We start from the raw sequence: 24,393 nt of genomic DNA, 5'->3' as shown, positions 1-24,393 counted from the left end.
GATACCGATCAGCGAAGTGTGCAGGGGTGCAGCGGTAGCCGGGTGGCACACAGCACATCTTTAAGAAAAAAGCCGAAACAAACATGCTAATTAATTAGGTGCCGCCCGGCACGTAATTGTCGGCCCAGATCAGTGCCGATTTCCGATTGCATCGTCTCTGATCTGGGCCGACAATTACGTGTCGGGCGGCACCTAATTAATTAGCATGTTTATTTCGGCTTCTTTCTTAAAGATGTGCTGTGTGCCTCCCGGCTACTGCTACATTCTCCGCGAATCGGTATCTGTCCGTGGCCTGGGGGTTGAGGTGGTGGGACTCTGGGGTGTCATCTCGTCATCGTCTGTTTCCATTAGGGCAGGCAGGTCATCATCTCCTATGACTGTCCACCTCGATGTCAAAGGTCGAGGTTCGTCGTCTGCTGTGGCTGATGTGGAAGGCTGGCTTGACTGCTGAGCCTCGTGCATTTTTCTATCATACAGTTCTTTGTAAGGACTCAAACCATCCTGCAAATGTCCCCTAAACCGACATACCCTTTCAAAATTAAAGTCGTACTTTATCATTACTCATTCGGTTTCGATTGTTATCTTTTCCTCTTCCAATTGCATCAGCTCTTCATCTATCAGTTCTTGGACATGGGATGCCAAAACCTCTTCAACATCATGTTCGTCAGCTTCCACAAGCCAAACTCTCTTTGTCCTTATTTCGTTCACCACGATCGAAATGCTTAATTATGTCTAGCTTTACGCTAAGTGTAACACCCTTACGAGCTCTTTTAGGCTTTTCCGATACCATAGAACTCATCTTGTAAACGACTGCTCACAGGTATGTGTTTAAGCAATGCCAGCGAGAATGCCGTTCCGAATCCGGGGAGAGCAGCTGCTCGGGGCACGCGCTGCCTTTTATCGCGCGCTGATTTTTTATTGCACGCTGATTTTTTTTCGTAACAGTGAAAACACCTTCTGAAAGCGAAAACAGGGTACTAATGTAGGTCTTTCGTAACAGTGAGGTTTCGTAAAGCGAACGTTCGAAAAGCGGGGACACTTGTATAACTTAAAAATTCTTCCCTCCTTCCCTCGTCACTTGGCTTGCTAGAATGCTCGTCCCCAGTTCTCATTTCCCCCATATTGGTGCCATTGCCATAGCAAACAGAGCCTATTTTCTCTACACAAGTCTTGAGTCATGCATTCATTTCTACTCTTAATTGTCCTGTGCCAAAGTGTTAATCATATGTTCTTATGTAATCATATTTCAGAATTTTCAATGTAAAATAGAAAATGCTATTTTTATATTTCTTGGCATCATTAATGGTGTGCTGAGGAATGGGTTGCTAAAACTATCATCAGATTATTTTCTTCTGCTCCTAACATCATCACAGGAATTCACTACAGAATGGTTATGCATGAAATAAGACCACAAGACCATAAGACAAAGGAGCAGAAGTAGGCCATTCGGCCCATCGAGTCTGCTCCGCCATTTTGGTATGAGCTGATCCATTTTCTCCCATTTAGTCCCACTCCCCCGCCTTCTCACCATAACCTTTGATGCCCTGGCTACTCAGATACCCATCAATCTCTGCCTTAAATACACCCAATGACTTGGCCTCCACTGCTGCCCATGGCAACAAATTCCATAGATTCACCACCCTCTGACTAAAAAAATTTCTTCGCATTTCTGTTCTGAATGGGCGCCCTTCAATCCTTAAGTCATGCCCTCTTGTACTAAACTCCCCCATCATGGGAATCAACTTTGCCACATCCACTCTGTCCATGCCTTTTAACATTCGAAATGTTTCTATGAGGTCTCCCGTCATTCTTCTAAACTCCAAGGAATACAGTCCAAGAGCGGACAAACGTTCCTCATATGTTAACCCTCTCATTCCTGGAATCATTCTAGTGAATCTTCTCTGTACCCTCTCCAACGTCAGCACATCCTTTCTTAAATAAGGAGACCAAAACTGCCCACAGTACTCCAAGTGAGGTCTCACCAGCGCCTTATAGAGCCTCAACATCACATCCCGGCTCCTATACTCTATTCCTCTAGAAATTAATGCCAACGTTGCATTCACCTTCTTCACTACTGACTCAACCTGGAGGTTAACTTTAAGGGTATCCTGTACGAGGACTCCCAAGTCCCGTTGCATCTCAGAACTTTGAATTCTTTCCCCAGTTAAATAATAGTCTGCCCGTTTATTTCTTCTGCCAAAGTGCATAACCATACACTTTCCAACATTATATTTCATTTGCCACTTCTTTGCCCATTCTTCCAATCTATCCAAGTCTCTCTGTTTCCTCAGCACTACCGGCCCCTCCACCTATCTTTGCATCGTCAGCAAACTTAGCCACAAAGCCATCTATTCCATAATCCAAATCGTTGATGTACAACGTAAAAAGAAGCGGCCCCAACACTGATCCCTGTGGAACACCACTGGTAATCGGCAGCCAACCAGAATAGGATCCCTTTATTCCCACTCTCTGTTTCCTGCCAATCAGCCAATGCCCCATCCACGTATGTAACTTTCCCGTAATTCCATGGGCTCTTATCTTGTTAAGTAGCCTCATGTGTGGCACCTTGTCAAAGGCCTTCTAAAAATCCAAATATACAACATCCACTGCATCTCCCTTGTCTAGCCTACTGGTAATTTCCTCAAAAAATTGTAATAGGTTTGTCAGGCAGGATTTTCCTTTAAGGAATCCATGCTGAGTTCTGCCTATCTTGTCATATGCCTCCAGGTACTCTGTATCTTCATCCTTGACAATTGACTCCAACAACTTCCCAACCACCGATGTCAAGCTAACAGGTCTATAATTTCATTTTTGCTTCCTTGCCCCCTTCTTAAATAGCGGAGTGACATTTGCAATCTTCCAGTCTTCCGGAACCATGCCAGAATCTATCGACTTTTGAAAGAGCATCGCTAATGCCTCCGCAATCTCCACAGCTACTTCCTTCAGAACACAAGGGTGCATTCCGTCTGGTCCAGGAGATTTATCTCCCTTCAGCCTATACAGCTTCCTGAGTACTTTCTCTGTCGTAATTGTGACTGCACACACTTCTCTTCCCTGTCACCCCTGAGTGTCCGGTATACTGCTGATTTCTTCCTCAGTGAAGACTGATGCAAAATACTCGTTCAGTTCCTCTGCCATCTCCTTATCTCCCATTACAATTTCTCCAGCATCATTTCCTATCGGTCCTATATCTACTCTCACCTGTCGTTTACTCTTTATATACGTGAAAAAGCTTTTAGTATCCTCTTTGATATTATTTGCTAGCATCCTTTCATAGTTAATCTTTTCTCTCTTAATGACCTTCTTGGTTTCCTTTTGTAAGGTTTTAAAAACTCCCCAATCCTCTGTCTTCCCACTAATTTTTGCTTCCTTGTATGCCCTCTCCTTTGCTTTAACTTTGGCTTTGACTTCTCTTGTCAACCACGGTTGCATCCTTTTTCCACTCGAAAATTTCTTCTTTTTTGGAATATACCTGTCTTGCACATTCCTCATTTCTTGCATAAACTCCAGCCACTGCTGCTCTGCTGTCTTTCCCGCCAGTGTCCCTTTCCAGTCAACTTTGGCCAGTTCCTCTCTCATGCCACTGTAATTTCCTTTACTCCACTGAAATACCGACACATCGGTTTCGGCTTCTCTTTTTCTAATTTCACAGTGAACGCAATCATGTTATGATCACTGCCTCCTAAGGGTTCCTTCACCTCAATCTCTCCAATCACCTCCGGTTCATTACACAATACCCAATCCAGTACAGCCGATCCCTTAGTGGGCTCAACAACAAGCTGTTCTAAAAAGCCACCTCGCAGACATTCTACAAATTCTCTCTCTTGAGATCCAGTGCTGACCTGATTTTCCCAATCTACTCACATGTTAAAATCCCCCACAATTATCTTAACACTGCCCTTCTGACAAGCCTTTTCTACTTCCTGTTGTAATTTGTAGTCCACATGCCTGCAGCTGTTTGGAGGCCTATAAATAACTACCATCAGGGTCCTTTTACCCCTGCTATTTCTTAACTCAACCCATAAAGATTCTGCACCTTCCGATCCTATATCACCTCTTTCTAATGATTTAATATCATTTCTTACCAATAAAGCCACGCCCCCCCCCCTCTGCCAACCTTCCTATCCTTCCGATACACCGTGTATCCTTGGACGTTCAGCTCCCAGAGACATGCATCCTTTAGCCAGGTCTCAGTGATGGCCACAATATCATACCTGCCAAATCTGTAGCTGTACAACAAGATCATCCACCTTATTCCTTATGCTGCGTGCATTTAAGTACAACACCTTAAGACCAGTATTTGCCAATAATGCAGCACAATGACATAAAATCTACATTATCTCTCTCACTGCTATCCAGCAGTTAAATAGATGTGATCCAGTTCTGAATGTATCGCTGAATTGTTTTTAGCATCATGACTATGGGTCTTGTGTTGCAATGAAGTTTTCATAATCATCAGCAGCCTTGCCTTAATTTATTAAGACAGAATTCGGAGATGCTTTTGTATTTTATGAACAACATTGCCTCGTGTCTACAGAAATGTGCTCTGGCCAGGAAACTTCCTAAAAATCTGGGATGGTATCAATGTAACTGCATGGCAATTTTCCCAGGCACAAAGCATCTTATGGATATAGAGCTTTACATGTTTAAATTAAGCTCTAAGTTGAGTAATGCTCAAAGTTGTTGATCGATGTGACCTGTTTAGATGAAGGTTCAATTTGGCCAAGTGTTTGCAGTCAGAATGAGGCGTTTTGCCTTCAAGAGAATACAGAAAGCAGAGAAGTAGAACAAGCAAAGTAAATGTTATAATTGCTTTGGAGTGGGATTGGTGGATGTTGGAAACTCGTTGGTATGTGGCTCTTAGGCCTTTTGGTTCTGATTTTAGTTTCTAATAGACTGTGCTCAAAGAGAAGTTTTTTCTTCTCACACTTCCAGGGTTTACTTTGATATCATATTAAATGAAGGATCCAAATTAATGTGTGAGTTAATTTGCCATTGATGAGATAGAATTGAGTAGCTGGGTATTGATGATCCAATTAAAATCAAGTATTCTTGAAAAGAAAATAGATTCCAAAAGAGGCAGGAAACTTAAGGTAAGCTGCCTGTAACATGTATTTAAGGATTAAAGATCCTGTTAGAAAACACTGTATCCCACTTGCTATCTGCCAACTTGCTTGGCAATGTGAATTTGCATGCATTTTTCATTTTAAGATCCTTTTTTAATCTCAGGACTTCACCTTGTATGTTCCCAAAGTAAATGTAAATGTTTATTTGGCTGAGGCAGCACGGAGCATTAGCAGTAATTTGTTTTTGAAGCTTATTGTACTGTAAATAATCACATCTTATAACCGTCACACCTTGTATTATTAACGAAACACAGCTGCAGCTCAGTAAAATGAGATCTCATTTAAAAGCACCATGTGAATCACATGCAGCTTACAAGGTCATCTCTCTCACTTTTCTGCTTTTGACAAGTGAAGGCTGAGTGATTAATGTCTAAAAAATCATGGAAGTTTTAAACCTGAGTGTTTTCACCTTTGGGAACAACAAAGCTTAAAGCCTATTAATAATTAATAAAAAATTAATAAAGAGAATCACCAAGAAATCAAATCAGAAGAAATCCCCCCCACAAAGAGTGCTGAATATGTGGCTTTTGTAGCCACAGGAAGGTTTTGAGAGGAGAAATATAGATGAATTGAAGAAGCGTGAGGTAAAAGGAAATAAATGTCAATGTTGAAAGAAGTTGGGTTGCATGGGGCAGTTCAGAATGGACTGGTTGGGGCAAATTGTCTAAATGATGCATTATGGGATGCCACAGTAGTGTAGTGGTTCATGCTATTACAGCTTGGGATGTCAGAGTTCAGAATTCAATTCTAGTGCTCTCTAAGAAAGTTTGTATATTCTTCCCTTGTGTGTGTGGGTTTCCTCCTGGTGCTCTGGTTTCCTCCCACAATCCAAAGACGTACGGGTTATAAATTACCCTGTGATTAGGCCAAGGGTACTGGGCAGCGCGACTCGGTGGGCCAGAGGGCCCGTTCCACACTGTAGCTCCAAATAAATACAAGTGTCTCCCGCTTTTCGAACGTTCGCTTTACAAAACCTCACTGTTACAAAAGACCTACATTAGTTACCTGTTTTTGCTAACAGAAGGTGTTTTCACTGTTATGAAAAAAGGCAGCATGCGCCCCGAGCAGCCGCTCCTCCCCCGGATTCAGAACTGCATTCTAGCCGGTATTGCTTAAGCACGTGCCTGTGAGCAGCCGTTTGCAAGATGAGTTCTATGGTATTGGAAAAGCCTAAAAGAGCTTGTAAGGGTGTTACACTTAGCGTAAAACTAGACATAATTAAGCGTTTCGATCATGGTGAACGAAGTAAGGACAAAGTGAGTTTGGCTTGTGGAAGTTGACGAAGATAATGTTGAAGAGGTTTTGGCATCCCATGACCAAGAACTGATAGGTGAAGAGCTGATGCAATTGCAAGAGGAAAGGATAACAATCGAAACAGAATGCAGTAGCGAACGGACCGAAAGTGAAGTTGTCCAGGAACTGAATGTGAAGCAACTGCGTGAGATTTTCGCTGCAATGATAAAGTACGACTTTAATTTTGGAAGGGTACGTTGGTTTAGGGCATATTTGCAAGCTGGTTTGAGTGCTTACAAAGAACTGTATGATAGAAAAATGCGCGAGGCTAAGCAGTCAAGCATACTGTCGTTTTTCAAGCCTTCCACATCAGCCACAGCAGACGACGAACCTCGACCTTCGACATCGAGGCAGGCAGACATAGAAGAAGATGATCTGCCTGCCCTGATGGAAACAGATGACGAGATGACACCCCAGTGTCCCACCACCCCAACCCCCAGGCCACGGACTGATACATTGCCGCAGAGAATGCAGTGGTAGCCGGGACGCACCCAGCACATCTTTAAGAAAAAAGCCGAAATAGACAAACTAATTAATTAGGTGCCACCCGGCACGTAAATGTTGGCCCAGATCGGAGGCGATTGCCGATTGCGTCGCCTCTGATCTGGGCCGACATTTACGTGCCGGGTGGCACCTAATTAATTAGCTTGTTTGTTTCGGCTTTTTTCTTAAAGATGTGCTGGGTGCGTTCCGGCTACCGCTGCATTCTCCATGGATCTGTATCGGTTGGCAGCCTGGAGAGTGGGGGCCACTGCACTGCCCCAACCTCCGACGACTCAGCCTAACACCGTCATCAGTGTGCTCTGCGCTGTGTTCCCAATTCCGGTAAGTGATACTACACTGTACATACATTATTTCTACTTTATATAGGCAGTGTATTTTTATGCGTTATTTGGTATGATTTGGCAGCTTCATAACTTAAAGGTTACTGGAGAGTGTTTTTGCCGACAGCGCTTGCGCCGTGTTTCTGCCAAGATCGCTAGCATGAGATTTTCACTACGGAGAACAGTGCGGCAATGATTGTAGAGAAATATTTCTACTTTATATAGGCTGTGTATTTATCATATCATTCCTGCTTTTACCATATGTTACTGTTACTTTAGGTTTTATGTGTTATTTGGCATGATCTGTGTGGGCACGTGACCAAGTGGTTAAGGCATTGGACTAGCGACCTGAAGGTCGTGAGTTCGAGCCCCAGTCAAGGCAACGTGTTGTGTCCTTGAGCAAGGCACTTAATCACACATTGCTCTGCGACGACACTGGTGCCAAGCTGTATGGGTCCTAATGCCTTTCCCCTGGATAACATTGGTGTCGTGGAGAGGGGAGACTTGCAGCATGGGCAACTGCCAGTCTTCCATACAACCTTGCCCAGGCCTGCGCCCTGGAGAGTGAAGACTTTCCAGGTGCAGATGCATGGTCTCGCAAGACTAACGGATGCCTTTAAGGCATGATTTGGTAGGTTATTTTTGGGTCTGCGAACGCTCACAAACTTTTCCCATATAAATAAGTGGTAATTGCTTCTTCGCTTTACGACATTCCGGCTTACGAACCATTTCATAGGAACGCTCTACCTTCGGATGGCGGGGGAAACCTGTAATCTCTTCAGCAGTGTATTCAATGCTCCCTGGGTGATAAAGATCCCTTCATACCCTCCAACTCTCTTACCCCTTATCCTGGATCTAATTCTATTCACCACTGGTGAGGGGAAAAGGTCCTTACAATATGCACTCCTTACAATTTATATGTCCTCTATTCTTCTCCAGAGAAAATAGACCTAGCCTCTCCAGTCTCTTTAATCTAAAATACTCTATTCCAGGCAACATTCTTGTGAAGTTCCTCTGCATCTTCTCCAGCACCATCACATCTTTCCTAAAGTAAGGTGAACAGAACTGTATGCAGTACTCCAGCTGAGGTCTGACCAATGTTTTATGAAATTATGACATAATTTCTCTGTTTCTTTACTCCGTGCCATGACTAATGAAGGTTAGCATCTCATATGCCTTCTTAATCGTGTTATGTTCCTGCACCACCACCTTCAAGGGTTTTTGAACTATGTTCCTTAATAAATCCTAGGACATTACCGTTCATGGAGTATGTCCTGGCCTCATTAGTACATGGAAAATCTGCCATCTCACAATTATCAGGATTATACTACATTTACAATTCCTCAGCCCATTACACCATCACATCAATATCACCCTGTAGCCTCAGATTACCCTCCACACTTTCAACAACTCCACCAATCTTAGTGTCATGTACAAACTTGCTAATTATGCAAACTACATCCAAATCATTCATTGTAATCACTTAGTGGCCACTTTATTAGGTATAGGAGTGGAACCCAGTATTGTTTTCTGCTGCTGTAGCCCATCCACTTCAAGGTTTGATGTGCTGTGCATTCAGAGATGCTCTTCTACACAGCGCTGTTGTAACGCTCGGTTACTTGACCTTCCTGTCACCTTGAACCAGTCTCCCTATTCTCCTGTGACTTCTCTCATTAACAAGATGTTTTTGCCCTCAGATCTGCTGATCACTGAATATTTTTGTTTCTTTCACTATTCTCTGTAAACTTTAGAGACTGTTGTACATGAAAACTCCAGAAGATCAGCAATTTATGAGATGCTTAAACCACCTTGTCTGGCACCAACAATCATGTCACAAAGTCACTTAGTCATTTCTTCCCCATTTGACTTGACTAACAGCTGAACCTCTGCAATAGGTACATTTAATGTCAGAGAAATCTATACAATATACATCCTGAAATTCTTTTTCTTTGTAAACATCCACAAAAACAGAGGAGTGCCCCACTGAATGAATGACAGTTGAACGTTAGAACCCCAAAGCACCCCCCCCAGCTCCCCCCTCCTACACACAAGCAGCAGCAAGGCAATGACCCCCTCCCACCCTCACTAACAAAACAGTGTTGGCGCCCCCCGCCGAGCACTCAAGCGTGCAGCAAGCATCAATAAATACGCAGACTTGCAGTACCCCAAAGACTACTCATTCACCTGGTAATTCAACATACTGCAGGCTCTCCCTCTCTCCAATAAGGGAAAAAGAGGTGTCCCCATTTCACAACAAGAGGGGACACATAACAAACAATTCACTGATTCACGATGTTAAAAGTCTGTTGCGCCACTTTTTTTGAGCTCTGCGCTTAGAGAGTTGGCACCAAAAAGGCACAGCTCTCTGGACACACAACCCCCGGCAACGAACCCGCTGCTCCCGATGTTCCATGTTCTCCCGCAACACTTCAGTCAGGAGCACCAGCCTAGAATCAGCATGTCTCCAGAGCCACAAAATCCGGAACCCTGAAGGCGCACTCACCTTCCAGGCCGTGTCCTTGGGATATCAAAAAGTGGCCGGTCACGAGACCCTTAGAGCTGGTCCCATTCCCGTAAAGAACCGAAGTCAGAGTGTAAATCCAGGTCAAGGTCTTCAAAAGAACCTTGAAAAGGAAAAAAAGAGATATTAAAGATAGAAACAGAGCTGTTTCCAAAGATGCAAGTAAAGGAGTTGCCATTTAGAACCATCTTGACTTTGCTCCATGTCTCATGCTTTTATGCATTGAGTTACTGTCACATGATTGGCTGATTAGATATTTGCATTAAAGAGAAGGTGTACCTAATAAAGTATATTACGTAGAACTTGGATCTTAGCACTGAATCCTGTTGGAGAACGACTAGTTACTGACTTCCAATCACAAAACAATCCTCTACCATTGTCTTCTTCTCCTATTGTCAAGACAATTTTAGATTCAACTTGCCCCTACATCCCATGGGCCCTAATCCATGATAAATGACTAATCTTCGATGTGGGACTTCGTCAAAGGCCTCTCTGAAGACCATATAAACCACATCTACTACACAGCCCTTGATTATCTTCTCAAAAAATTCAGTCAGATTGGTCAGACAAGATCTGTTCTGCTGGCTTTTTCAGATCAGTCCATGCCTTTCCAAATGATAATTAATCCTGTCCCAAAGAATATTTATCAATAATTTTCCTACTGCTGATGTTAGGCTCACAGGTTTGTAATTACCAGGCTTTTTCCCTGCTACCCTTCTTGAAAAAAGGGGCTTTATTTGCCATTCTCTAGTCAGTTGCTGTTTGCTGTGAGCTGTCTATATGAAAGTTGACATGGTATTTCTTCTGATATTGTAGTGAATACATTTAACTTCAGTTACAAAAGACTGTTAGCTTTATGAGGAAGCTTATATTAATATGTGAAGTATTCTGCCATCAAGGAATAGAATGATTAGACATAATCTGACAAAATCTTGTAAATCAGCAAAAGTAAACCCCAAAAGAGACACAGCAACTTAAAATTAATTATACACACAAGAGTTTTTGCAGATGTTGCAAATCCACAGCACTCTGATATCTAGTTAAGGTTTCAAAATGATCAGCAATTGATCATGAAAGAAGATATTTGAACACATGTTGAATGTGAGATGCTGTTTAACATTTCATCAGGCATCTCAGATTCCCTCTCTTCCTCCAAAATTCTTTCCTATCCTAAGTCTGAATATACATTTTACTAGTTTCCATTCTCAAGTCAAGCCCTGTCTTCAAGCTTACAGTATACAAGATTTGCATCTTATGCTGTAGATGAATGGATTTCCTCTCTTTAGCTGCTGTTCCCTGCTTTTTAAAATCCGCCACAGCCACACCTTCAGGCTCCATATCCTCTCGGAAATCTTTAATGTTCCTGTATCCACTCAAATCCTTGCCAATTTTGCTCATGAACTCCACTTTTTGAGTCAATGCAGTCAGATTTCTTTTGCTATCGTAGTACTGGGTGAGACAGCTGTTACAGAAGTCGCACATTGCATCACTACGACTAAGACCACAAGTAGGCTTAGCCACTAACTTTTGACAGTCCAGCTGTAATCTTTGAAACAATTCTTTCATCCATATCATCTTTTGAAAACATCTTCCTTCCATCATCCAACTGGAAAGCATTGCATAAGTCTGATTTGATTTCAACTTACCTAGCCGTAGTCAGAAGTTTTTGTAGCACTCCACCATTTCCTCCTGACCCCTCACGGCCTCATATTTGTCATCTACATGTAGCCCTTCAGTGATGTTAACTGAAAATATGTCACGTTCCAGACATGTGTTGATGATGCACAGTTCTATCTTGCCTTTCAAGGCTGTTCCACTCCTTATCTGATATGAGGATTGGTAGGATAGAAATTTCATACAATTAACTTTTGGAAAGATATGAACTCATCTCACTGCAAATCCTCTTCCATAGGTTGAAACTTGTTCTGTGGAACTGCCTGTGGCAGACCTGGCAAGGTCATCTGATTCTTTAACAATTGGTTCATTGTTTATTACAGAATGTCTCTCTGGTGCTTCCTGCTCCATTCCCCTTTTTTCAACCATGATTTCCCTCTCCCTGCCTCTGACCTTCCCACTCTCAGTCCACAATAGAAACCCATATCAGAATCAGGTTTATCACTATTCACATATGTCACGAAATTTGTTTTTTTTTGTGGCAGCAGTACAGTGCAATAAATAAAATATGCACAGTACTGTAGAAAAGCCTTAGACTCCCTAGTTATATATATATGTGCTGAAGACTTTTGCACAGAGCTATACACTATCACCAAGGCTGTCTTCTTCTACCTCTCTGTAGCTCAGCTGTTGTTGAAATTCCTTGTATCTCTTTTGTTATTGACTATTGAATAGCCACCTTCCCCCTCACCTGGCTTCACCTATCATCTGCCAGCTTGCACTCCTTTTCCTCCCCCCGCTTTCTTATTCTGGCTTTTTCCTCTTTCCTTTCCAGTCGTGATGAAGGCTCTTGGCCTGAAATGTCAACTATTTATTCCTCTCAGTGGACGCTGCCTAACCTGCTGAGTTCCTCCAACATATTGTGTGTTCCTCTGAATTGACTATTTCATTGTGTTCTGGCACACTTTCCATCCTTCACCCTCAATTGAGCATCTGGAACACTGGTGTCCATTTCTTAATTCACACAGTCTGAATTTCCTTCCTCTTTACAGCGCCGCTGTTCTCAGTGACTACTTAATTGACTTCCAGTTTGATGTTATCTCAGTTTTAAGATACTTGCCTGTTTCCTTAAAGTTCTCATCTTTGTTTATAAATGGCCCTAATTCTCATCACACCACCTTCTCTGTAACTGTGATCACAGTACTCCTTTAATTTCAATATCTTACATACAAACCAATTTTTATCATTCAATCTATAGGGAAACTCACACTATCCTTATAGCACCATAGTTCAATCTGAACCCTTTCTGGTGGGGTAAATGTGGCCATGGCTCTAAAAGCTGTACAATTTTGTCCTTTAACAGTTTTTGTATAAAAAAAAATCATACAAACATTGGTATGCGATTTCCGTCAATTTACCATCCCCTGTGTAACACCCCAATACTTAAAACATCACTCAACTTGGCAGTCCCTTGAAGGACTGTGTTTCCACATGTATGGGTGGTGAAGTCTGTTTGCAGTCCCTTGCTCACAGTATTTCTGGATTTGAGCTGATTGTAATACAGAAGTCATACCTAATGACAATTGATGCTGCTCCTTTCTCCCTCCATCTACCAGCACTTTTAATTGCACTGTCTTTATCTTGTCTGTCTTTAAGTTTAAAAAGTAGTTGATTTGACGACTTCTCATTTTTTGATCGATGAATTATTCCACTGTCATCTCAAAGAAATGTCTTCACTCTATTTGATCCTTGACCATTAATGTGCCAAAGTGCTTTGAAAGGTATGTTTCCATGTTTATCAGCATCCTGAAAGGTCAGTAACTGGGCTTTGCACTTGCAACAACCTGGAGATATTTGATATTCACATTTCAGACATCTGAAGGTATTGGGAATATGTTTGGGAGAAGTCAGGGAATGCATCAAGAACAGAACAGACCACATTGCCAAGGTGAAATAGAAACTAGGAATTGTGTTCCCTCTCCATTATGGAGAAAAGAAACCAATCATCAGAGAATAAGTGCTTTTGGTGTGATAGATGTGGCCATATACCTTTCCTGCACTGCAGCCATCACCTGAATCATTTAAAATTGCTTGCATCTGTAGATAATGATGTACAAGTCTCCAGGGAAAGGGGAAACAATGAGCTCAATGTAGCCCTCATCGTGACTGCTATTTGTGTATACAAGAACTGAATATAGCAACATGCTGAGGTTATGAAGGGAGGTTCTGGCCATGGTGCAATAGAATGTTTCTTTCAGTTGAACTATGCTGTATTACCCTGTCCCTCATGGAAAAGTTTGTGCAGGAAGACACTTTCAACCCCACGGAATGCCTTTGATGCCCATCAGGAAATGGAGATGGTGAATTCTATTAGTGGTTCCCCAAGCAGACTGTCAAAGTTGTCTGAATAAGCTAAGCCGGTGGTGAGAAAGTCCTCCCCATTGGATCCTTCATGAACAAATAGATTTCCAATTGCACCACACACTGAAGTTAAGGCGAAAATGGTGTGGATTAAACAATAATTCATCTTCTGAAGTCTGTGTTTGTTGAAAGGATATACTGGGAAAGGATATACTGTTGTTTGTTGAGGTTCATCCCAAGAAGCTGCATAACCCAGAACTGTGGTGTTGCCAGCTGTTCCCAGTGGCACATACTGAGACAGACTTTGATCGCTCCTAAAAAATCATCGATCAAACTTTCATCTGGCCCTAATGTGCTTTCTTTCCACTTCAAGGAGTTAACCATAACCAAATGCTGCAACTTGGCACATTCCAAGGTGAGGAACTATGTGTTGGACCGTGTACAACAGCTTGGTGCAACAGTTGCATTAGCTTCAAGGAGAAAGGTCATAGTTTAAGCTTCTCCTGTGGCTAACCTTTGAGGCGTGGGCCACTGTGTACAACCTTAATCATACCGTTGTGGTTTTTTGGTGAATAAAAATTTAACGATATTTTGACGTGGTGTAAGTATTGTAACATGGAAGGTCTATGCTTGTTGAAGGTCTATTATATACTGATGAATTTTACGAATGAAGTGTAGTTGGGGTGGGTGGGATATACATTTCTAAAGACTGGGGGAAGAAATCCAAACAAGGTGATACATAGTTGAATTGCAAGCTTTTTAAAAAGGTAGACAGCTAAATTTGTGTGATTTGATTACTCCAGCTACTTCCGTGATTGATGCCAGTTTATCATGTTTATGCCTGTGCATGAATTAAATGTATTAACTGCCAACAGAATATTATTGTTTATTACTGGAGAAATTGAATGCTAAAGTAGTGAGGTTATGCTTCAGTTTTACAAGGCAATGGTGAGACCTGATCTGGTGTTCTCTCCAGGATTGCTCTCCTCATTTAAGCAAGCAAGCAAGTTTATTTGTGTAGCACTTTTCGAACACAAGGCAATTCAAAGTGCTTTATGTGGAACAAAATATAAAAATCAAACATCAAATTTGAGACAATATACAGGAGAATAAAATCCCACAAAAAATAGATAGGATAAATAAAAGTTACAGTGCAGGAGATTCTAATTCTACAGTGAGCCTTGATTTAAAAGAGCTTAAATCTGGAGCAGACTTCAGATCCCCTGGAAGGTTATTCCAGATATGTAGAGCAAGGTAACTAAAAGTTGCTTCACCATGTTTAGTTTTGACCCTGGGGATGGTAAGCAGCCCCGCCCCAGATGACCAGAGAGCTCAGGAAGGTTCATAATGCAGCAAGAGATCGGAGATGTATTTTGGCCCGAGACAATTCAGTGCTTTATAAATCAGTAGCAATACCTTAAAGTCAATCTTCTGATGGACAGGAAGCCAGTGTAGTGATCTGAGAACTGGAATGATGTGTTCTACTGTCATGGTCTCAGTGAGGACTCTAGCAGCAGTGTTCTGAATGAGCTGCAGCTGACTGAGGGGTGCAGAGACCTATGAAAATGCCATTATGGTAGACAAGCCTACTAAAAATAAATATACGGATGAGTTTTTCTAGATCTTGCTGAGATATAAACCTTTACCTCTCGCTATATTTTTAAGATGTTAGTCGGCTGACTTTAATTGTCTTAATATGGCAGTTAAAATTTAAGTCAGAATCCATCACAACATCAAGGTTTCTGGCATGGTTTGTGGTCTCTAATGACAGGGATTGTAAGTGACCACTGACTTTTTCGGCACCAAAAACAATTATTTCAGTTTTCTCTTTGTTTAACTGGAGGAAATTTTGGCTCATCCAACCTGTGATTTGTTCAATACAGTTTTTTTAGTGATTGTATGGGACCACAGTCCCTTGATGATGCTGTTATATAAACCTGAGTGTCATTGCATAATTCAGGTAAGATATTTTGTTGCTTACCATGATCTGAGCTAGAGGGAGCCTGTATATGTTAAACAGAAGATGCCCTTGAGGCACTCCACATGTCATTTTTGTTCGGTCAGATACGCAGATACCAAGCGACACAAAATAGTCCCTGTCCAGTAAATACGATTTAATCCACTCTAGGACTGTACCGGATAGTCCCACCCAGTTTTCCAGTCTGTCCAGTAATGTGCCATGGCCAACTGTGTCAAAAGCAGCACTGAGATCCAGAAAACCAAAACTGAAATTTTACCATCATGGTTTAAACAGATGTCATTTAAAACCTTGACCAGAGCAGTCTCAGTGCTGTGCTGTTGTCAAAATCCAGCCTGGAAAACATCCATCCAGTTGCTTACAGCCAAAAACTATTGAGTTGCTGATAAACAACCTTTTCAATGATTTTACTTAAGCATAGTAAGTTTTAATATAGGCCTGTAGTTATTAATTACTGAGGCATCCATGTTGTTCTTTTTTAAAAGGGCTTTAGGGAAGCAGCTTGATAGAAGAGAAGTGTAGATTATTTGCAGAATGTCTGGCGTCCTGCAGTTAAAAACATTTTTTAAAAGTTCTAGGTAAAATGTTAGGGGAACAGGAGGAGGATTTCAGGTGTAGCACAATTTCCTCAAAAGTTTTATAGTCATTAGGTTTGAATCATGTCTTCTTAACTAAACTAGTTCTAAGTCAGTGAAAGTATGACTCTGACTTCTGACCTGTTGCAGAGACACTGACAGCATATCTAAACTTACGAAATTTGTCAGTAAAAAGAAACGCAGTCATTACGTGGCTTTGTAGATAGAAGTTCAGGTGTTACTGATGTAGGAGGATGTGTGAGCCTATCAGCTGTAGCAAAAAAGGCAATTGCATTATTGCTGTGTTTGTTTATAATATCAGAGAAGAAGGACTGCCTTGCACGTCTCAACCCTAAACTATAGAGGCGAAGAGTTTCTTTATAAATGTCGTAATTGACCTGGAGTTTTGTTTTCCGCCAGCTGCTGTTCAGCTTTTCAACACTTTTTTTGGAGATTATCCAGCGAGGTGTTTCTCCATGGTGCTTTTTTCTTTCCAGAAATGACTTTTTACTTTTGTGGTGGCAATTACATCGTTGGCACCTGTAATTTTAGAGTTGAGATGGTCAGCAAGATCATTGACAGAGGCTGGAGAGAGGGCAGGTGAGGGAGAAAAGGCCACGTGCATAATAGCTTGGTGTTTACAGTGATATGCTTTCAGTGATTACCTCAGTTTGAGCGCTAGTGAATCGAGACTTAGAATTTCAAAGAAAACACAGAAATGATCAGAAAGAGCAACATCGGTTACCACAATCTCAGAAGTGTTAAGACCTTTTGGAAATGACTTGGTCAAGGGTGTGGCTCTTGCTATGTGTGGGCCCTGTCACATGCTGTGTCAGTCCATAATTATCTAGGATGCAGAACAACTCATTAGCATTACTATCCTTGGGGTTATCAACATGAATATTAAAGTCACCAACAATGACTACCCAGTCAAAGTCAATGCAAACAATAGACAATAGTTCAGCGAAATCATCAAAAAAGGTTGCACAATATTTTGGTGGCCTGTATATAGTTAAAAATAAAGCATGATGGGAGGATTTCAACTGAAAAGCAAGATATTCAAAAGATTAAAATATTCCATATGATACCTGCTTACACTGATAAGAATTAATAAACAGAACGGCTACTTCTCTTCCTCTTTTCTTTATACTGGTCTCACTTATAAACTGAAATTAGGAGGAGCTGATTCAATAAGAACTACTGCACTATTGTTTTGGTCTAGCCAAATCTCTGTTATAAACATAAAATCAAGGGTGTTCCTGATAATTAAGTCATTAATTCAAAGTGATTTTCCAGCCAAAGACCTAACATTTAGTAAGGCTAGGTTTAATATTTTATAAACATCTTCTGGATTGGACTTTGGTTGATGTGGGACAGTTATCAAGCTTTATAAGTTTGCCATGTGCAATGAAGACACTTTGTTAATTCTATTTCTTGTCAAGACAGGAATGTTGAGGTCATAGGAAAAACAGTGGATCCTGCTCCGCTATCAGAGTGCAATAATAAATGTTAGCAGATAACATTTGTGAATGCAGTTGGTTTGTGTGGAGACCATCACTTTTAAAGAATGCCGAATGTTCCCAGAATATATTAAAATTATTAATAAAACCGAAATTCTGTGCTGTATAGAAAAAATGCAGATGGATTGGAAGGATTTAAAAGAAGTTGGGCTACACTAATATAAAGAATAGGCCAGTTGCTTTATAAAGAAAGGATAGACAAGCTAGGATTTATCTACTAACGTTAGAAGAGCAAGATGTACAAATTGAAATGTCTAAGAGCCAAGGCGGTTGTGGGTTAGGGGATCGGCTTGACAGGATGGATGTAAAGAGGGATTTTCCTCCTGGAGAATCTAGATCCAGTGAGTTATTGTTTAAAATGAAAGTTGCCTACTTAAGACAGATGAAGTGAACAATTTTCTCTGAGGATCAAGAACTTTAAAACTTTTTCCTCTGAGGATATTGGAAGCAGGGTCTTTGAATATTTTAAAGCCAGATGCAGGCAGATCTGTGGTAAGCAGCAAGGTGACAGGCCAACCTGAGTAGATGGAAATGCTGAGAAGATGTTTCAGTTGGAGCAGCCATGATCTTACTGAGTGGTCATGCAGGCTATGTAAGGGTTCAATGGCCAACTTACACTTCTAATTCCTTTTCTGTTCCAACTTCTCAGTTTCTTTTAAAAGTCCATTTAAAGCCCTGCTGGTTCCTGGCAGGGCGTTGGCACATATAGTGTTGTCAATTTTGATGAGTGCGAGGTATAAGACTGCCTTTACATTTCAATGTTGGTTTAATTTGAATCAAATACTTTCCTGCAGACGTGACTATAAAATATCTTTCGCAGCCAAAGCTTCAGCTGCCTTGTTCCTGACCTCTGAAGTTACCCTTTTTGCCTCCCTTCCTTTATGGCTCTCATTACAGCCTATTTTGCATGTGTCCTGGGTATCAGCATCTCTGATGAGCTGTCCTGGGCCCAAACACATTGATGTAATCATGAAGAAGAGATGCTAATGGCTCTGCTTCATTTGGAATTAGAGGAGATTTGATCTGTCATCAAAAATGCTAATTTTTATCGACATACAGTGAAGAATATTCTGACTGGTTGCATTACAGCTTGGTATAGAGGCTCCAATGCACAGGATTGTAAGAGGTTGCAAAGAATTGTACACTTAGCCAGCTCCATCATGGGTGCAAGCGTCCCCACAATCAAGGACATTTTCAAGAGATGAGGCCTCAAGGTGGCATCCATCATTAAAAACTCTCATCACTCAGGACATGCCCTCTTATTACTACCATCAGGGTGGAGGTACAGGAGCCTGAAGACCCACACTCAGCAATTCAGGAACAGCTTCTCCTCTTCCACCAGCACATAATAATGTGTCAGTATTTGCAGTTCTGATTTGGGATATTGGCAGAAATCAATCCAACAGCACAGGCAGTGTCCATTTCCTGTTCAGCAGTCTATACTTCTCGACTCTGTGGAGGGAAGATCTTTTAAAGGCAGAAACTGTTATAAACACTCAGATATGGTAGCACCTGTGGGGGGAAAGCACAGAATGAACTTTGCAGGGCAATGACTCATTGGAATTGGGGGAAGAAAACTAAAATAGATAGGATGGTTAAGAAGAACCTGTGGCATCCTTGCCATCAGTGTTTGAAGCAAAATTTATTAAAGCTTGACCATTACGTTGCAACTTCACAAAACACTACTTAGACTGCATTTTGAATGTATATGCAGTTCTGGTCACTTGGGATAGAACTGGATAAGGTTCAGAAGAGATTTACAAGTCTGTAGTCTGGTTTGGAGACTTGAATTATAGGGAGCAGTTGAATAGGCTGGGTTTCCATGTGAAGAAAGCTAATGGATGTCCTGGTGGAAATAAAATGTATAACTTATGCAAAGTATAGATAGGAAGGATTGTCAAAATCTTCTTCCTATGGCAGAGGTATCAAAAACTAGAGGACGGAGGTTTAAGGTGAAAGGAAGGCATTTTAAAGAGGATCTGAGGGGGAAATTTAGTATTGATACTGTACTGGTAGGTAGTTAACTGATAATCTGGAATATGTAGCTAGAGGAAGTGGTGGAATCAGAAACAATTATGACATTTAAGAGACATTTGAATAAATACTTGAATAGGAAAGGATAGAAGGAATCCTAACTAGTGAAAGCAAATGGGAATAGTGTAGGTGGGTAAAATGGTTGGCATGGATGTGATGGGCTGAGGGGCCCATTTCTTTGCTGTATGATTCTGACTCAAAAATGCACGATTATGTTCTTTATTTTTTTTTCATTGCGAATTATAAATATAAAATTACCTCACCGGTTAAAACAAGCAAAAATAATGCTCTTTCCGGTGAGTATTATTAGCTCTGATATATTATGGATTTCCTAGCTGTGTTTTTTGAACCAAATACTACCATTGCTTCACTGCAGCAGATTCTTTTATGGTGAAAGGTTGAGGTCCCAAAACTATGTCCCATCATGCTAGTTTATATGGGTAATGATTTTTATTTGTAACCCTCAATGCTGAGACCATAATCCTAAATCTGTGGGTGCATGCCAGGGCCAGCAACAGTGCAGTGGGCACTAAATGGAGGCTGAAGTTATAATGAGGATGGAACACTGACTTTAAGTGTTTCGCACACCAAGATTAACTGCCTCAAGTTATTCCCATGTCATGATTCCTGAACATATTTTCCAGCTCTAGCTCATTTAGCCCTTGAATTGATTAGAAATGTGTTATGTGTTATTGGAAACATGTGCGTGTACTTCCTGAATATGCCTGCCAAAACAAATGCTCTGAAGAAAAGGCTAATGCAGTGTTGTCTGAATTGAGTGATTACTTGGATATAATTTCATAGTTGCAACTTGGCTTTCGTGCTCAGCCAACCAATGTTTTCCTTCCCTCCATTCCCTCAGCAGATCCACTAAAAATACTTTAGCACTCAATCTGAAGTTATAGTAGCTGGGGTATATAGCCATTGTTTTAGAAGTTTAATTGTGATTCTGTGGCATTGAAATTCCCAGTGGTTCCTTCCAGTGGTTTCACATTTGCACTTTCTTATGTCCTTTGCTTCTCCCAGGACATTGCATGGCCAGTATTGTACATAGTTGTTTGGTGTCTTTTATAGAACAAGCTTATTTGTCTTTCTGTGCACTTTCTTGTATATCCTTGAGGTTATTTGATAGTGGGAAATTGTTCTCTCTGGGTAGAAAATTCATGAATAATTTTGTTGTATTGTTTTGTTTCTTGCATTGCTAGACTGGCCCCTTCAGCCAAAATCAACTATCTCGACATCAAACAGGAATTAAAGCCAAGTCTGAGTGGTTCAGTTGCTTGCTTGGGAAATGTGTTGCTATAATTCCAGCCTGTTCACGATGCTTTCTTTATTGTGTCCAAGCAATTCACTCTGGCAGCTGAACCTTAGTTATCATGACCTAAATCTTTTGCATGAAATGTTCCAGGTAGAACAATCCATTGATTTTTTCACTGTTACTTAATGAAATGAATAAAGGATCAATACTGAATTTTCTTGATTTCTGACTAAAGGCAAACATATTTAAACAAAAAACTTCAGTTGTAAAGTAATTTATTAAGAAATAATGTTGGCAAAAGGAAAAGTAACACAAACAATAGTTATGTCATATTTAACATTTGTGATCTTTTCAAAACAGATTTTAACAAGATAGTAGGAATTGTGTTTCTTGATGAGTTGTAGTTGTTTGACTTGTGTTTTGCAGATTTTGAGAGGCAAAAATAGTGCAAAAGAGGAATAGTAAGGTAGTGCACATGGGTTCATGAATGATTCAAAAATCTGATGGCGGAGGGAAGAAGCTGTTCCTAAAGTGTTCAGTGTGGGTCTTCAGGCTCCAATAACTCCTCCATAATAGTAGTAATAAGGGGAGGGCATGTCCTGGCTAGTGACGGAGTACAGGTTTCCCCCGCTGTCCGAAGGTAGAGCGTTCCTATGAAATGGTTCGTAAGCCGGAATATCGTAAAGTGAAGAAGCAATTACCATTTATTAATATGGGGAAAATTTTTGAGCGTTCCCAGACCCAGAAAATAACCTACTAAATTATGCCAAATAACACACAAAACCTAAAATAACAGTAACATATAATAAAAGCAGGAATGGTATGATAAATACACAGCCTATATAAAGTAGAAATACTTTTCTGCAGCACTGTCTAGCGCAGCGAAAATCTTGCGGAAGCACTCTTGGCAGAAACACTCTCTCTAGTAACCTTTAAGCTATGAAGATGCCAAGTCATACCAAATAACACATAAAAATACACAGCCTATATAAAGTAGAAATAATGTATGTACAGTGAAACTTACGGAATCGGAAAGACTCCAATAAATTACAGTTTTGTCACAGTTAAACACTTGCTTATACAAATAACCACCTGACACAATCAGCAATCGCCTCTGATCTGGGCTGAGATTTACGTGCCCGGTGGCACCTAATTAATTAGCTTGTTTATTTCGGCTTTTTTCTTAAAGATGTGCTGGGTGCGTCCCGGCTACCGCTGCACCACTGCATTCTTCGCCGCAATGTATCGGTCCGCGACCCAGAGGTTGGGGACCATTGCTTAAACTATAAAGCTGCCCTCACCTCAGAAACCGATCAAACCACCCATGACTACCTTTAAATTCCACTTTCGCAACACTTTCATCACCATCGTCCAGTACTTTCTGTTTCAGCTTATTAAAAAGACTGACTGATTTCTCCTTAAGTATAAGAAAACTTAACGGAACACCATGCTTTGTACACCCATCAATCCACTCAAGCAATAGACTTTCCATTTTATCCATTATTGGATGCCAACTAAGAGAGACCAGTTTGCTACGAGCAGAACCAACAGTAACATCGGCAGCTTTCAAGATTCTTTCTGTCTGTGTATGCATAGTGCGAATGGTGGATGCAGGCAAGTTCAATGCGTGGACAACGTCCTTACTTCGTTCACTACGATTGAAACGCTTAATTATGTCTAGTTTTATGCTAAGCGTAACACCCTTACGAGCTCTTTTAGGCTTTTCCGATACCTTAGAACTCATCTTGCTAACGGATGCACAAAATAAATTGAGATAAAGCACGAGTTTAAGCAATGGCGGCTAGAATGCAGTTTCGGGGGAGGAGCTTGGCTGTTCGGGCGCACGCTGCTTTTTCTCGTAACAGTGAAAACACCTTCTGCTGCGAAAACAGGTAACTAATGTAGGTCTTTTGTAACAGTGAGGTGTCGTAAAGCGAACGTTCGAAAAATGGGGGCCACCTGTAGTTTTTATCAATTTATCCACTGCATACGACACCTTTGGAACTCAGGCATAATGTTAAAACTAGCCCGACTCATCCCATTTAATACGATCCTACGTCTCCTCCACAGAATGACTGGCACCCGTTCTTTCTTTAGTGTCTAGGAAGTGACACTATTTGCATTATGAAATTCTGCAATAGTGTCCCCTAAGGGTCAGCTCTGGCTCCAAACCTGTTCAGTCTGTGCCTCAGTGACCTCCCTGAAACCAAATCTGCTAAATTTGGATACACTAATGACTGGGCCATAGCCTTCCAATCAAACAATGTCAAATCCATTGAAAAAATCCTTACCCAAGATATCAACTCCTTATTCAACTTCTTCTCAAAGTGGCATCTAAATATGAATATCAACAAAACAATAACTTACATATTGCATCTGTACAACTGACTAACCAAACTTAATATCAAACTAAATGACAAACAGCTACCCAACGATCCACACCCAAAGTACTTAGGAGTCACAGTAGATCGAACTCTCTCATATAAGATCCACCTTCAAAATGTTGCAAAGAAACTAAAATCCAGAATGGCCATGATCAGAAAGATAGCAGGAATCAAATAGAGTGCTAACCAGTCAGTCCTATGAGCATCTAGCCTAGCGCTAGGTTTCTCAGTCACCGAATATTGCATACCCACCTGGGAAAAAAGTGCTGACAGAAACATCGTGAATACACAGCTCCATACTACTATGAGAATAATTTCAGGAGTCCTAAAATCCACTTCTGTCCAATGGCTCCCAACAATGAGCAGAAGAGTGTCCCCGAAGATTCATAGGAGATCAGTTTCAGCAAAATTCTACAAGTATATCCAAAATATGCCTAACTTTCCAGTTCGTTAACTCATTGAAAATACTCCTCCAGCTTCCTGACTCAAATCCTGAAAACCTTTCTACAACTTGAAAAACCTCGACTCCTATGACAAACCCACTGAATGGTGCCAGTAACATGCCCCCCGGGAGAGATCTGATCGATGACCCCACCTCGCGTGTTCTGGGCTTTACTACAGCTACCAGAAAAAACTGGACAGCTGCAGATAGACTCAGAAGTCGACGTGCTAAAACGGTGCAAACACTATACTAATGGGGTGTCTGACAAACCCAAGCTTGCCCCTGTGATGCCCCAACCCAGGACGTCCTCCACCTGGTCCAAACACGCCCTCTCGCCAAGATCTGAGTCGGCTTTTCCGCTGTCCACTGATGCGGCCACAAGCTGGAGGAGTGGCTTGACAAAAAACAATTAAAACTGTGAAGAGGAAAAACACCTGCCATATGAATCAACAACAGTCCCTGG

The 24,393-nt window shown here is 41.2% G+C and overlaps 1 protein-coding gene across 1 annotated transcript in view; it reads left to right on the top strand.

Annotated features, from left to right (window-relative positions):
* Nucleotides 1–24,393, top strand: part of dcps (decapping enzyme, scavenger) — a 106,610-nt gene that overhangs the window by 45,512 nt on the left and 36,705 nt on the right. The window lies entirely within an intron of this gene.

The sequence above is a fragment of the Mobula hypostoma genome, chromosome X2 (assembly GCF_963921235.1).
Source record: "Mobula hypostoma chromosome X2, sMobHyp1.1, whole genome shotgun sequence".
NCBI classification, from domain to species: domain Eukaryota; kingdom Metazoa; phylum Chordata; class Chondrichthyes; order Myliobatiformes; family Myliobatidae; genus Mobula; species Mobula hypostoma.
This window is presented reverse-complemented; position numbering and strand designations above follow the sequence as displayed.